Source organism: Acomys minous, assembly GCF_964271855.1.
Source record: "Acomys minous genome assembly, chromosome: 19".
Lineage (NCBI taxonomy): Eukaryota > Metazoa > Chordata > Mammalia > Rodentia > Muridae > Acomys > Acomys minous.
The window spans coordinates 2,511,445-2,524,855 of NC_140499.1; the positions used below are offsets into that span (position 1 = coordinate 2,511,445).

The following is a 13,411-nucleotide window of genomic DNA, read 5'->3' on the forward strand; positions in this document are numbered from 1 at the left end:
GGCCCAATTCATAGTGTGTAAGGCCACCCCTGGACTAGTGGTCCTGGGTTCTATACAAAAGCTGGCCGAACAAGCCCTGAGGAGAAAACCAGTGAGCCGTACTCCTCCATGGCCTGTTCAAGCTCTGCCTAGGCTACACAGAGCCACATCTCAAAAACAAACAACAAAAGAAAGGATGATGTCATTTTAGTTAGTATATAGCAAGTATTACTCATATTTAGTAAAGTCTCACAGTGAACTCAGTTTTCCCTTTCAAAACATTAAAGGAAATTATATTGACAGTGAACGCCTGGGACATGAAAAAAATACATTTCAAAATTTCTGGAATTAACTTAAAAATTAAGAGTGTCCCACAGGCCAGGGCTTAGTGTACCAGCTCCTGTCTCCAGGTTCCTGCCCTGTTTGAGTTCTTGTCCTGATTTCTTCAGGGATGAACAGTGATGTGGAAGTCTGAGCCCAATAATCTCTTTCCTTCCCAAGTGGTTTAGTCATGGTGTTCATTTTTTACTTAGTTTAAATTTCTTATTACATTGTTTTTTAAGTTTTATATGTTCATCATGAGCATGGTAGAAGTCAGATGACAACTTTTCAGAGTTGGTTCTCCTTCTTGGGGATTCAGCCTTGTCAGCCTTTGCAGCAAGCACCTTCCCCTGTTGAGCGCTCTTGCGGGCTTGTTGCTTGAGTTTTAAAGTTAGCACACAAAGCAGCAGGTTTCACTGTGGCACTCTCTTACACGGACTGCTTCTTACCCTTCTGCTCCTGTCCTCCTCCTCGTCTCTTCCCCACCTTTCTAGTTGGCCCCTTTCTGTTTTTGTGACTTGAATTCATGTGCTCCCCCCTCCCTTAAGATATCTTTGTATCCTTTATAGATCCCTTTCTAGAGAACTCTCCCTACCCCTAATATACTTGTAAAATGAATAAAATGTAAGATCTGCGTATGGGAGAAAATGTGGTAGTTGACTTTTCTCTAAGCCTGAGTTATCTTGTTTAATTCAATTGCAGAATCCATCTGTTTGCCTGTTAATGGCATGATTTCAGTTTTCTGTAAGGCTGAATAAAATTCTTCTGTGTACATGAACCACATTTTCTTTTTATCAGTTTATGGGACATCTAGACTGGTTCTTCCCCTTGGGACAGCTCATTGGTATGTAGACTTTTCTCCTAAATGCCCAGAAAGATTATCTCTGCATCGGGTGACATTTCTTTTTTTAGTATTTTTAGAAACCTGAACACTGATTTCCATAGTGGCTACACTGGAGGGGTTACTCTTCCCGATGTGTCAGCATATTTTCTTTTCCATTCTTTTAGTGTTAGCTGTCCTGCCTGCCATGCATTCTCAGCACTACTATATTATTTCCCAAATGGCTAAGGTTGTTGAACATTAAAAAAAATTTTTAGCCACTTAAAAATGTGTGTGTGTGTGTGTGTGTAATTATTACTATTTTGTGTGTGTGGGTTTGCCTGCATATGTGTCTAAACTTTTGTGCATGCAGGGCCCCCAGAGACAAGAAGAGGACAGTGGATCCCCTGGGACTGTAGTCATAGAGAGTTGTGAGCTGCTATGTGGGTGTGGGTACTGAACCTCAGTCCGTAGAAAGAGCAGCCAGGGCTCTTAACTGCTGAGCTATCACTCTTGCCTTGCTGTTTTAAAAATGTCTATTCAGTATTAATTGGGAGATCTTGTTGTCTTTTGTTTATATATTCTAGACGTTAGCTTCTGTCTAATGTATTGTTGGTAGTGATTTTCTGCCCCACACCCATTCTTCACACTGTCTTTAATACTGATGATTGTTTCCTTTGTTGTACAGAAGCCTTTTAGTTTCATGTTTTTCTACCTGTCAGTTTTTGAGGTTATTTCCTGTGCTATTGGGCTCTTTTTCAGAAAGTTAGTCCCTGTGTTTGGAAGTGTTTTCTCTATGTTTCAACATTTCATTATTTCAGATTTTATATTAAGGTCTGTGGTCTATTATGAGTTGATTTTTGGGCAAGGTGAGAGATAGGAATCTAATTTTATTCTGCATGTAAATATCCAGTTTCCCTGTACCATTATTTGGAAAGGATTTTTTCCATGTCTGTTTTTAATATTCTTGTTATAAATTTGATAGTGGGTAGGGTGGGGCATAACTGTGTTTGTGCTGATACTATGTTGCCTATGGCACTATAGAACAATTTAAAGTCAGGAATTATAATATATTAAGTATTGTTTTTGGCCAGTGTTGGTTGGTTTGTTTTTTTGTTTTTTGTTTTTTTTCCTCCCTTCCTTTCCCCTCCCTTCCCTTTTTTTCTTTCTTTTTAAAAATTTATTTGAGTATGGGTGTTATGTCTGCATTTATATCTGTATATATATGTATGCAGTACTATGTAGGCTTAGATTTTTCAAAAGCTACTTTGTTTAGGCTTGCAAGCTCACTTCTAACCCACCAACCAGAGGAAGGGGAGAAAGAATGTTAATAATAAAAAGAGGCTTTGGATCTGTTTAGATGTAGTTCCTTGGGCCAGTTCCACTCCGTATTGTCAGGATACCAGCAGTCCAGTCCAGTAGCCAATACCAAACAGCACATGAATCTGCAGCGGTGGCACCATCCAGCAGAAACCAAGGCTCTGCCACATCATCAGAAGTCATGGAAGTGGCCAGAATCAGCTGGGGTACCACGAGTGCTCTGGGACGTTTCTCTCAGACCAGCAAAGCCCAGTGAAGTGTTGCAGGGCTAGAAATGCAAAGAGCCTTGTCCCACTGTCCTTGGTTCTTTTTATCTCCTTCCCACCATCGTGCAACCTCTTGTCTGCTCCCAGCAAAGCATCATATGCCCTCTCTCCCAGAAAAACATCACATGACCTCTCAAACTGCGGCTTTCTGCAAAACACCACATGACACAACTGAGTCTTCAGAGAAACCAGAAACTAGCACTTAAGTACTATCTTATAAAAGTGGATAACCTTGTCCTGTTGCAGATTCTGGAGGAAAAAAATATTTTCTGTCTAGTGTTGGGTAATATGTTTGTTACAGATAGTCTTGGCTCTGTTTGTATGCTCTTCTTTCCTTGTTTGTTTTTGAGGGCTTTTTTATTAGGAAGGGATTTGAATTTTGTCATAGATAATTTGTGCATTGAGATGGCCATGTGCTTCCTGTCCATAAAATAAATAGATAAATAGATAAATAGATAAATAAATAATTGTGTGTTGTACATCTTTTGACTTATACATGTTGAGCCAACCTCATTAACTGTGGTGTATGTTTTTTGTAGTTTGTTCTTAAATTTGATTTATGGCAGATAATTGAATGTTTTCACATCTGTGTTTATCAGGAGACTAGATCTATAATTTTCTTTTGTTGTTGTGTCATCTGGTTTTGATACCAGGAGCAATACCTGTTTTATTATTATTATTTTTTTTTAAAGAATGAATTCAGTATTTATTCTCTTAATGCTGTGTGGAACAGTTGGAGAAATACTGATCTCAAACTTTATTTGAGTTTGGTAGACTTCAGCAGTGAATCATTTTGGTCTTGGCCTTTTCGTTGTGGGAGACTGTTACTCAGGCTTCTCTAGAGTAACAATTTATAAAATGAATCTCTATATAGGAAGGGTATTATTATTAGAATGACTTACAGGCTGTGTTCCAGGTAATCCAACAGTGGCTGGCTATGAACTGAAAGTCCAAGAATCTGGTAGTTGGTCAGTCTGTGAGGCTGGATGTCATAGCTGACCTCTTCAGTGTGTGCTGGAGTCCTGAAGAGTTAGGCTCTAATGCCAGGACTTGCTCGCAAGGGCAGGCAGGCAAAGCACCAAAGCTTGCTTCCTCTTCTTCACAGGCTTCCAGCAGAAGGTGTGGCCTAGGCATTAGAGGTGTGCTGTGTCTTCCGGTACCTCAAAGGTCCAGACTGGAAGTGGATCCACCCACTTGAAACCAAGCCAAATTAACAAAAGTCACTTACAGGTGTGCCTCCGTTTTTTGGGTTTTCCTTCCATAATCAGTCAAGTTGGCAACCAAGAGACTTTTGCTGCTTTATTAGCCTTGTTTATTATGAATCAGTTTAAATTGTTTATATCATTATTTAATCTTGGTAGTTCATATTTGACTAGGATTTTATCCAATTCTTGTATATTTTCCAGAGTTTTGAAATGAAGTTTTTAAAGCAGTCTGAAGTTTACTGCGTGTCCCCAGTATACCTGATTCTCCTGCTTTTGTTAATTGCTGGCCTCTCCCTCGTTCTAGCCTAGATGTTTTCCAACCCTGGGTATTTTTTCAAGAACTAACATTTTGATTGCATGATTTATGTACTGTTGTTTGGGTCGTTTGGGTCTTCATTGGTTAAATTTGTTCCATGATCTTTCTTTGTTTTCTGCCACTTACTGTCTGGTTTGTTCTTGTTTTATTGAAATCTGGAGGTAATAATAAGGTTATTAATTTGTAATCTCTTCAATTTAAAAAAATCTTTGTGTGTGTGTGCGCCCTTTGTTGAGCTACTCTGGGAATTATCAGCTGTGGACAAAGTAAGGCAGTCCCATATCCTACACATGGGATATGGGAGTAAAATAAAAACTTGTTCATATAACATAACTGAGTTTTTAAAGAAGCCAAAACTACTACTACTACATGTCCCCTTTTTTGTTAAAAGTGGCTCTTTCTCTAACATGAACAAACTATATACAATAAGAATAATTATGATAATTATCAGGTAACAATTACATTGATAAGAGCCCGGTGTGGTGGTGCAGGCCTTTAATCACAGCCCTCAGGAGCCAGAGGCAGGTGGATCTCTGTGATTTCGAGGCCAGCCTGGTCTACAAAGTGAGTCTATGAAAGCCAGGGCTACACAGAAAATGTCTCATCCCCCGCCCCGCCAAAAAGATACAGCAATTTTTAAGTATATAGGCAACAAACACAAATGAGCACAAAAGGTTCCATAGCTCCTGGTACTAAAACAGTAGATGACTCCAATATTCACTTTCATATTTAGTTAGGTCATAAACTGAAAATCAATACAGAAATTGAGGAGGAGACACACACCCCCAACTCATTCATGCTTTGTTGATGTTTAGAGTTGATGATTAAAGATCAGATGTTATAATGATGGGCTTTCATGGGTAGGTAATGTGCTTTTCCTTTACAGCTTTTGATATTATTTCTTTGTGTTTTTGAGTGTGATGTGTTGTAAAGAAGTGATTTTTTAAAATCTTGTTTTGAGTTTAAATGTTTTCTATCTTTTATGTTGTTGTTTCTCCAAATCTGAAAATATTTTCTGAATAGATTTCCCATGCCTTTAGTTTGAATTTCCGCTCCTGTACTTTGAATGTTAGGTCTCTTAATTATATTATGACCATATCACATTCACTTGTTTCCTTTTTGACTTTTGGGTATGGTATTTTCTCTTTCTTGTACATCCTTCATATTCCTCTTGGTGAGTCTATTAATAATGTTTTGCCCGTTTCTATTTTTTCCCTCAAAATTTCAGTTTTCTTGGAGAATTTTCTATTTTCCTGACTTTCTTATTCATACTACTTTTTTCCTCCCTCTCTCCTGATGACTTGTAGATATTTGCGTGTGACCACCTTCTCCAGGTCATGGAGTGAATTTATGTTTATTTTTATCCTCTTGAGGTTAACTTACCCTTTTTACTAGTAAGCTTTTGGAGTCTTGATACAGCATTTTCCTGTTTGCCTATCTGCATGGAATTGTGATCTTTTGGAGAAGTCAGGTTGCTTGCTCTTCATGATTCTGCACTTAGATATGTGCATGTTTTCAGTATGTCATTTTCATCTTTATTTGGGGGATTTTCTCACTTAGCAGCCTATTCTTGAGGCATCAGCTTCTTCTTAATGGGGCTTCTTCCCTCTCCATACCAGGAGCCCCTGTTGGAGCTGTGTCCGGCTGGAGTATTCTGTTACTGCCAGTGAATTTCCAAAGCTTTATTTTTCTGTCTGTCTTAATGATTTTTCTCTTTACTGAGGTCATATAGAGAGACATTTTAGTCTGCCGTCTTCAAGAAGTGTTCTCTGTTTTGTCTTGTGTTCCTTGTGTTCTCTGTTTTGTTCTGTATTTTCTTTCTTTCTTTCGGTTTTTTGAGATAGGGTTTCTTGTTTTGCATTTTCAATTTTTCTTATGACTAATGTTTCAGTTTTTCAAAGTCTGAAAGTAATCCTAGTATTTATGAAGCTGAGGCAGGAGAATTGTGATGTCTAGGTCAGCCTGTGCTGCACAGAAAGACTTCCCCTACCCTTATTGTATGACCCATTAAATTTATTTCATGATATGTACCTGTTGCTGGATATTTGATCTGATTGTGAACCTCTAAGATTGTGAACTGTAAAAAGCTGTTTCTAATTGTGGTTTGGCTCAATTTTTGATCCTAGAGCTTTCCGTTTACTGTAAACCTGTACTTGTGATGTGCCCTAGCCCTAGCATACACCTTTAATCCAAGAGCTTTCTGTAAAAAGGATTAAATAAAGCTACCCCTAGGTCAAGAGATAGAGCAAGAAACCAGCTGACAGGGAGTAAACAGAAAGGAGGGCCATTGAGTTGAGGGTATTTAAGGCAGTGTGGAGAAAGAAAAGGGACCTTTTCCTTTTGGAATGTGAGCTGAGTAGAAGCTCCATTTTCCTTCTGGGATATAGGCAGAATAGGAATGTCAGCTGGATGCTTTCTCTGACACTCTGAGCGAGCAAATTTTCACCCCAGCACCTGGCTCCTGAGTCTTCATTGGTAAAATTGAACGTCTGGGAATTTCTTTATAGCAACATGTACCACTGATTGGCTTGTGGAGTTTGAAAAACAACAAGTCTTGAAATAATGGGAAAATAGAATAAGTTGGAGGCAAGAGAATTTTAGGTTCTAGATGAATGGTCTTATTTCCTTGTCTCTTTTTGCATCCATAAACCAGAAAACAAACACACACACACACACACACACACACACACACACACACACACACACACACACACTGAGGGGGCGGGGAGAGACAGACACACTTTTAGGAAGATAAAAATACATGTAAAGTGCTGATATACATTAGGAATGATGTATTTAATAAGTAGATCCTGTCTGTTATTGTATGTTTTGTTATATGCCAGCTAGTAGACACTGCCATCTAAATTTGAGTGTTTTCTTTTGTAATTTTTTCCTTATAGAAATACACAGATAAACCTGTCATGAAGGGTGAGAAGGATGCTCTTTTTGTTTTTCTTTTGTTTGTTTTCAAGACAGGGTCTCTCTGTGTAGCCTTAGCTGTCACGAACTTGCTTTGTAGACCAGGCTGGCCTGGAATTCAGAACTATCAGCCTGCCTCTGCCTCAAGTGCTGGGATTAAAGCTGTGCACGTCGTTTCCTGCTGTGAGAAGAATGTTCTTGCATTAGAAATACAATAAGGGAGTCAGGGTGGGAATTGGAGTTGTGTCGTATTTCTTCAGTTACCCCAGCTCACAAGCCCATGAGGTAGCTATAAGGAGAAATGGAGTGCTGTTGCAGCTGGGGGCTGTTACAGAATATTTGATCCCATAGATTGTGACCTACAAAATCCTGTCTTTGATCCTGCTGTGATCCCTGAGATTGTGAACAGTAAAAACTTGTCTTTTGTTTGGTGTGGTTGAGCCAGAACACTCTCCTTTAATCCAAGTGATGTGTGTACACAGGATTTAATAATGTTGACTTTAGGTGAAGAGGTGGAGCAAGAAACCAGTTGATAGGGATTAAAGAGTAGGAGAGACTTTGAGTTGAGGGGTATTTAAGACAGCGTTGAGAAGTAGAAGGAACTCTTTGGCTTTTTTAGCTCTTTAGCTCAGCTCCTTGGCCTTTGGCTTTTTGAGCTTTGAGCTAGCAAGCCTTTGGCCTTGAGGGTTTTGGCCTTTTCCTGTGGGCTGTCAGCTGAGCTAGCTATTGAGCCTTTTGAGCCTTTTTGCATTGTGATGTGAACTAAGAAGGAAGGTCAACTGGGTGGTTTCTCTGCCTCTCTGAGCAGGTTTTCACCTTAGCATCTGGCTACTGAGTCTTGAATGGTAAATAGAACATTTGGGATTTTCATTTAAAACATTTTGGCACCCAACTTTGGGCAGCCATAGCTTTGTAGTGTCGTGGCTAGTTGTCATGTGTTCTAGAACACAGTCTTTTTAGGGACTTGAATTATCTGTGTTCTCCTCTATAGCAGTGTTAGGCCTCCGAGCCTACCATTTTGCCATTGTAGTTTGGTTCTTGTCTCCCAGTAGCCTAGCCTGCTCTCAGCATGCTTGTTGCTGTGCTGTGAATTTCACTGGCCTCTATCTTATTTGGTTTTCTAAGATTCACAGATTTTTGTTTCTGTTTTTTGTTTTTGGCAAGCAATAGAGTCTAGTTAATTGAAGAAAAAAGAGGAAGGACACAGTAGTTCATTGAATTAAAGATAACCTAAGTAAGAGAGGCCAGTGACTGTCTGAGTTTTGACTGGTGGATTATCTTCAGTTGTTTACCTTGAAGATCTATTTTGTTTTTGCCAGCAGAGCGAGGGACAGTATTATTTAATTCTCAGACTGTAGTAGAAGGTAGTAGAAGGTAGTTCCTTCGTTGTAAAATTAGAGGTCTGGAAACCACAGATCTGCAGTACTGCGTTACTGCTTAAAATTCACACTTCAGAGAGCTGCCTGCCCCTTCCTACTTGTTATGTAGTGAGGCATGTTTGCTGAGCTCACATGGGGTGTGGGTGTTTCTGCTGAGGTCACATCTAGTGTGGCTGTGTATGCTGAGCTCACGAGGGTGTAGAAAATGAATAGAACTTTGGGAGTTTTATGAAATAGAGTTAGATATGTACCCTGAACCTGTGTAAAAGTGGAGGCAGACACAGCGGTTTTGGTAATCAGTGCTGTCCTTGTGGAGTTAGCCCCTAGAGTACTTTAAGTACATGTTGCTTTTAAGTTACATCCTGTTCTACTAGACTATGCATGATAGTAGACAAGGAATCTTGCCTATATTGGAAGATGCCAGGAATTACACAAATATCTTAAAATTTGATGAAAGTTACTCAGAGTGGTAATTATCTTTATCATTTGGGGGTGGAAGTTTTTTAGTTATGGTACCTCACTGTCTTACACTTCATGCTGTCAGGTGCAGTAGTGAGAGGCAGGGGCATCTGTTTCCTTCTCATTGTAGCTTTGTCTTTATTTGATTCTCCCCCTTCAGGGTCTTTGTTTTTAGACAAATGTAGCTTCACTTATGTGTGTTGCTGGTTGTCTTGGAGGAAGAGTTAGAAATGCAAAATGTTCTTCAAAGTGGCTTTGAGGAAAAGAATGCTTTTTGTGGCTTCCTGCAGTCCTACTTCTGAGGATGCTGAGTGCAAGGTTAAAAACAGCCTAGGCTGCATAATGAGTTAGAATCTACCAGTTCCGCATCAAGAAAACAAAAACAAATCTGTTTTAGGATTTATCATCAGGTTGGGTAGCAATTGAAAAGCACTCAGAGGAAGGACAGCAGGTTAACAAGAAGAGACTTGATACCCTATGAGCATATACAGGGGGAGGAAATCCCCCTCAGGAACAGTCATAGGGGAGGGGAATAAGGGGAAAATGGGAGGGAGGGAAGAATGGGAGGATACAAGGGATGGGATAACCATTGAGATGTAACAAGAATAAATTAAAAAAAAAAAAAGGAAAAACAATAAAGGCATGCTGGAAAGGAAAAAAAAACCCACCTTTCCAATACTAAGCAAATGAACTGTGTTTGCTTGTGTTTGTGCCACCCCAATCCTCCTCCCAAAAAGACACCAGGGTGGTAGTAATATTTCTGTTTTATGTAAATGCAGTGTGAGGCTTGGAAGTATCGAGCATGTGAAGTACTGTATGTGGGAGGTGTCCTTGTGGTGGCCATGTGTAGTAACTGCTGGCAAAGGCTGATTTGCATATTCAGATGGAAGGTGCTCCCATTGTGCTCCTCTGTCATTTAGGAGGGAGGATGTCAAGAGCCTTACAGCGAATGGTTAGCTACTCTGACCTTTCATCGTCCAGGGAAATAGTCTTCCCTTTATACTTGCTGATTCCAGAGTGACTATGTTCTCATACTTTAAACACTGTCATCTTTCTAGGGGATGCTCACATCAAGTGGTCTTAAGATCCCTTGCCATGGGTTTCTCATGGACTGAACTGTTCTTAGCATGTTCTGAAGCTTTGGGTGCAGGTGGCTTCTAGACACTCCTTTAATGAGTTGGGGCTCTGCCCATCTCTTTATGACTCTCTGCTTTAGCTTCTCTTGTAACTCAGTAGTATCAAGAACAATTGAATATTTTTCTATGGATCAAATAAAAAATCTAAGAAAGTGTGGAATAAAGCAGGCTTTTACACTAGCTTTCAGGCACTCAGGTCTTCTTCCTGCATCAAGCAGTGCTATTTCTTTAGATTCCTTCCAGAGGTAATATTGCCATATACAAAAGTATAAAATGCTCTTTTAACTTATTTTTTTCTTTCCAATTAAAACTTTATTGTAAGGAACTTGAAAAATATCATTAGTGAGTGATTAGCAAGATTCAAGTCTACATATTTCAGTGAGTTTCTATACAGTTAGATAAAACAGGCATTTTGAGACTTGTTAAACTGCACATTGGATTTTACATTTTCGCTCTTGCAGAAATTCTTATGCACTTGTCCACCACAGAAATTAAAAAAAAAAAAAAAAAAAGTGTTAGATGGTTAAAGCCAGAAAGAAAATTAGCTTTATGTCTTCTTTCATGATTTGTGTCCTTAAAAAAAAAATCCCTTATTAAACAGTTTTGCTCATCAATCTTTGCCCCTTTTAGTTTAACAGGCCCATAAGTGCAACTGAAAATGGTTTTTTATTTTTACTTTTTCAACTAGATATTGTCATGTTACCAGGACCATATTATTGAACAACAGGTTGTTGTGCCATGAATAACGTTAGAATCAAGTTACTGTAGCGAGTGAGAACACATTTTGAAGGATAAATTCAGTGAAATTTTAATCAAAATAAAAATATATGTGCTTTTGAGCTTGCCTGTCAGGAATTTCTCCTGTAAGTCTGTGGTTGGCTCTCTACATACAAGCAGCATGTCCCCGTGACCCTGGTGTTTGTCATACTGGAAGATGAAGCTCAGATCACTGACAAAAGAAGGCAAGTTTCACACAGTGGAGAAGGCCTGTGTAACTGCTGATCCCGCCAACTCCCCAGCCTCTGGCTTACGCTTACTTCCAACGCTCTGAAGCTTGAATGTCTGTGACTCATTTGCTCAGCTCTATACTGGAGAATCATGAAATTTCTTCAAAAGTTCCTTGGGGAATCCTTTTCCTCCCCTTTAAAGATGAGGTCTCTGGCTGATGCTTGTCTAGAAATCTTATACAGCTAAGGAAGTCATTGAATTTCTGGTCCACCTGCCTCTCCATCCTGAGTGTTGGGATTGTAGGCATGTCCTGTGTATATGGTCCTGAAGATCAAAGTCAGTGCACACCAGGCAAGCACTCTGCCATCTCAGTTATATATCTATCCCTTCAGTGAAATCTAAATTTGCTTTTTCTTACAAGCAATATTAAGTACTTTTATGTTTTAACTTCTGCTATTTCATGATATGAAAATACTTTATTTCCGGCACCAGTGGCCAATAGGATTGTTTCCCTTTATGACACTCTCTCTTCATGATTATTTTCATTTAATCACTACCCCCTCCCCACCGCCTCCCATCCCCCCCCCCCCCCAAAAAAAAAGGAGAGCGAGAGAAAAAAAAGACAGGGCCTCACTATGAATATTGGCTGGCTTGGAACTTGTGTTAGACCACCAGGCTGCTCTTGAAAGCTGAGATTCATTGGTACCTGGAGTGATGGCATTAAAGGTATTCACCACCACAACTGGCATTCTTTTCACTTTTTGATTTGTCATGTGATGTTTTTTATGAGGAAGAGTTGTAAAAGTCATATGTAACTTGATTAATTTTTATAGCAGTTACAACATTTCTTCATTGGCCTGTTTTCCTCCCCAAGCTGTGGGCCTGTGGATCTGCATAACTTCAGTTAACTTATATCTTTTTGTCAGCAAAGGTTAACTTTCAATAGGTAAAAAGTGATAGTGTCCTTGGGGCTGAGAGACATCTCAGCAGGCAAAAGCACCAGCTGCTCTTGCAGAGGACCAGGTTTAGCTCCCAGCACCTGTGTTATCTACACATGGTGGCTCACTACTATCTGTCACTCTAGTTCCTGGGAACTAAAGTGTCTTCTTCTGGCCTTCTGGGGCACCAGGCACTCACACAGTGTACAAACAGGCATGCAGGCAAACATGTATAAACATGAAATAAAAATATAAAGAGGAAATGATAATATTTTAAGTGAAATTTGAGTTGAATGTAAAAGGAGTGAAAATGAATGTGGTATATAAGGATAGTAACTCCACATTCATGATATCTGATCCCTTCTTCTGACTGTATAGGCACCTATACTCACACCTGCATGTGCTCTGAGTGTGCACACGAGAGGGGGGGAGAGAGGGAGAGAGAGAGCGCGATCGCATGCGCGCAGGTTTCAAAAAGTGGTAGCCATTGCCTAAAATTGAGAAAAGATGGTGAGTCTGTATGGAGGACATATGCTTTTCAAAATACTTGATTGATACAGAGTAAAAATGTACAATTGTTCGCAGTTTTTATTTTCATATTTGTAACAACATTGTCAGTCCACAATTTTTATTTTCATATTTGTAACAACATTGTCAGTGTTTTGATAAGTTTATGTATATAGATACATCATCAACTATTACAGAAAATATAAAAACATATAATGATTTTATTATGGTAGAACTATCTAACCCACTATTATAGTCAATAAAAGACACAAGACACCTGTTGTATTTTAGAATAAGCCTTATTTTACCTGGGGCTGGGCAGATCTTAACCTCCTACACTATCTCCCATTATTTCCCAGCCCCCTCTCCCCTGCCATCTGCTGTAATCATTTCTATCTGGGCTACTTCTCATCTATGCTGTTCTCCTGGGCCACTTCTTTCCATGTGGATCTTCAGTTCCTCCTCCTGGCCCTCACATGGTTTCCAAGGCTGTGGTGAGTCTGCTCTTCTCCTTCCTCAGGTACTTCTCTCCTTCTGTCCCCCAAGCCCTGGAACCTTGGCTCCGCCTCTTCCTTCTGCCTTGCCCAGGTCAAACAGGGAGGCAAGGTTATACAACAATACTCCGGGTACGTGATAAACAATAAGAATCTCAGGGGCCGAGCAATTACAATGAACAGTTACCACTGAGAATGATTGGCTTGATTTTAATCTTGGCCACCTTGTAGGCCTATACTATCACCTGAAATATCTCTAAGCCATACTTTCTACGTGCCTTAAATTGACTTTATAGAGTTTCACACAGCTATTTCTTCATTGTCCATTCTTACTTTGGAAGTCATCAAAAAATAAAGGCAGAATAGGAAATTTCCTATATTTTCTTTTGCAGTTACTGGAGTGT

General features: G+C 39.5%; 1 protein-coding gene across 4 annotated transcripts in view; it reads left to right on the forward strand.

Annotated features, from left to right (window-relative positions):
* TBL1XR1 (TBL1X/Y related 1) overlaps positions 1–13,411 on the forward strand; it is a 152,832-nt gene that overhangs the window by 38,717 nt on the left and 100,704 nt on the right. The gene's annotated exons all lie outside the window — the stretch shown is intronic.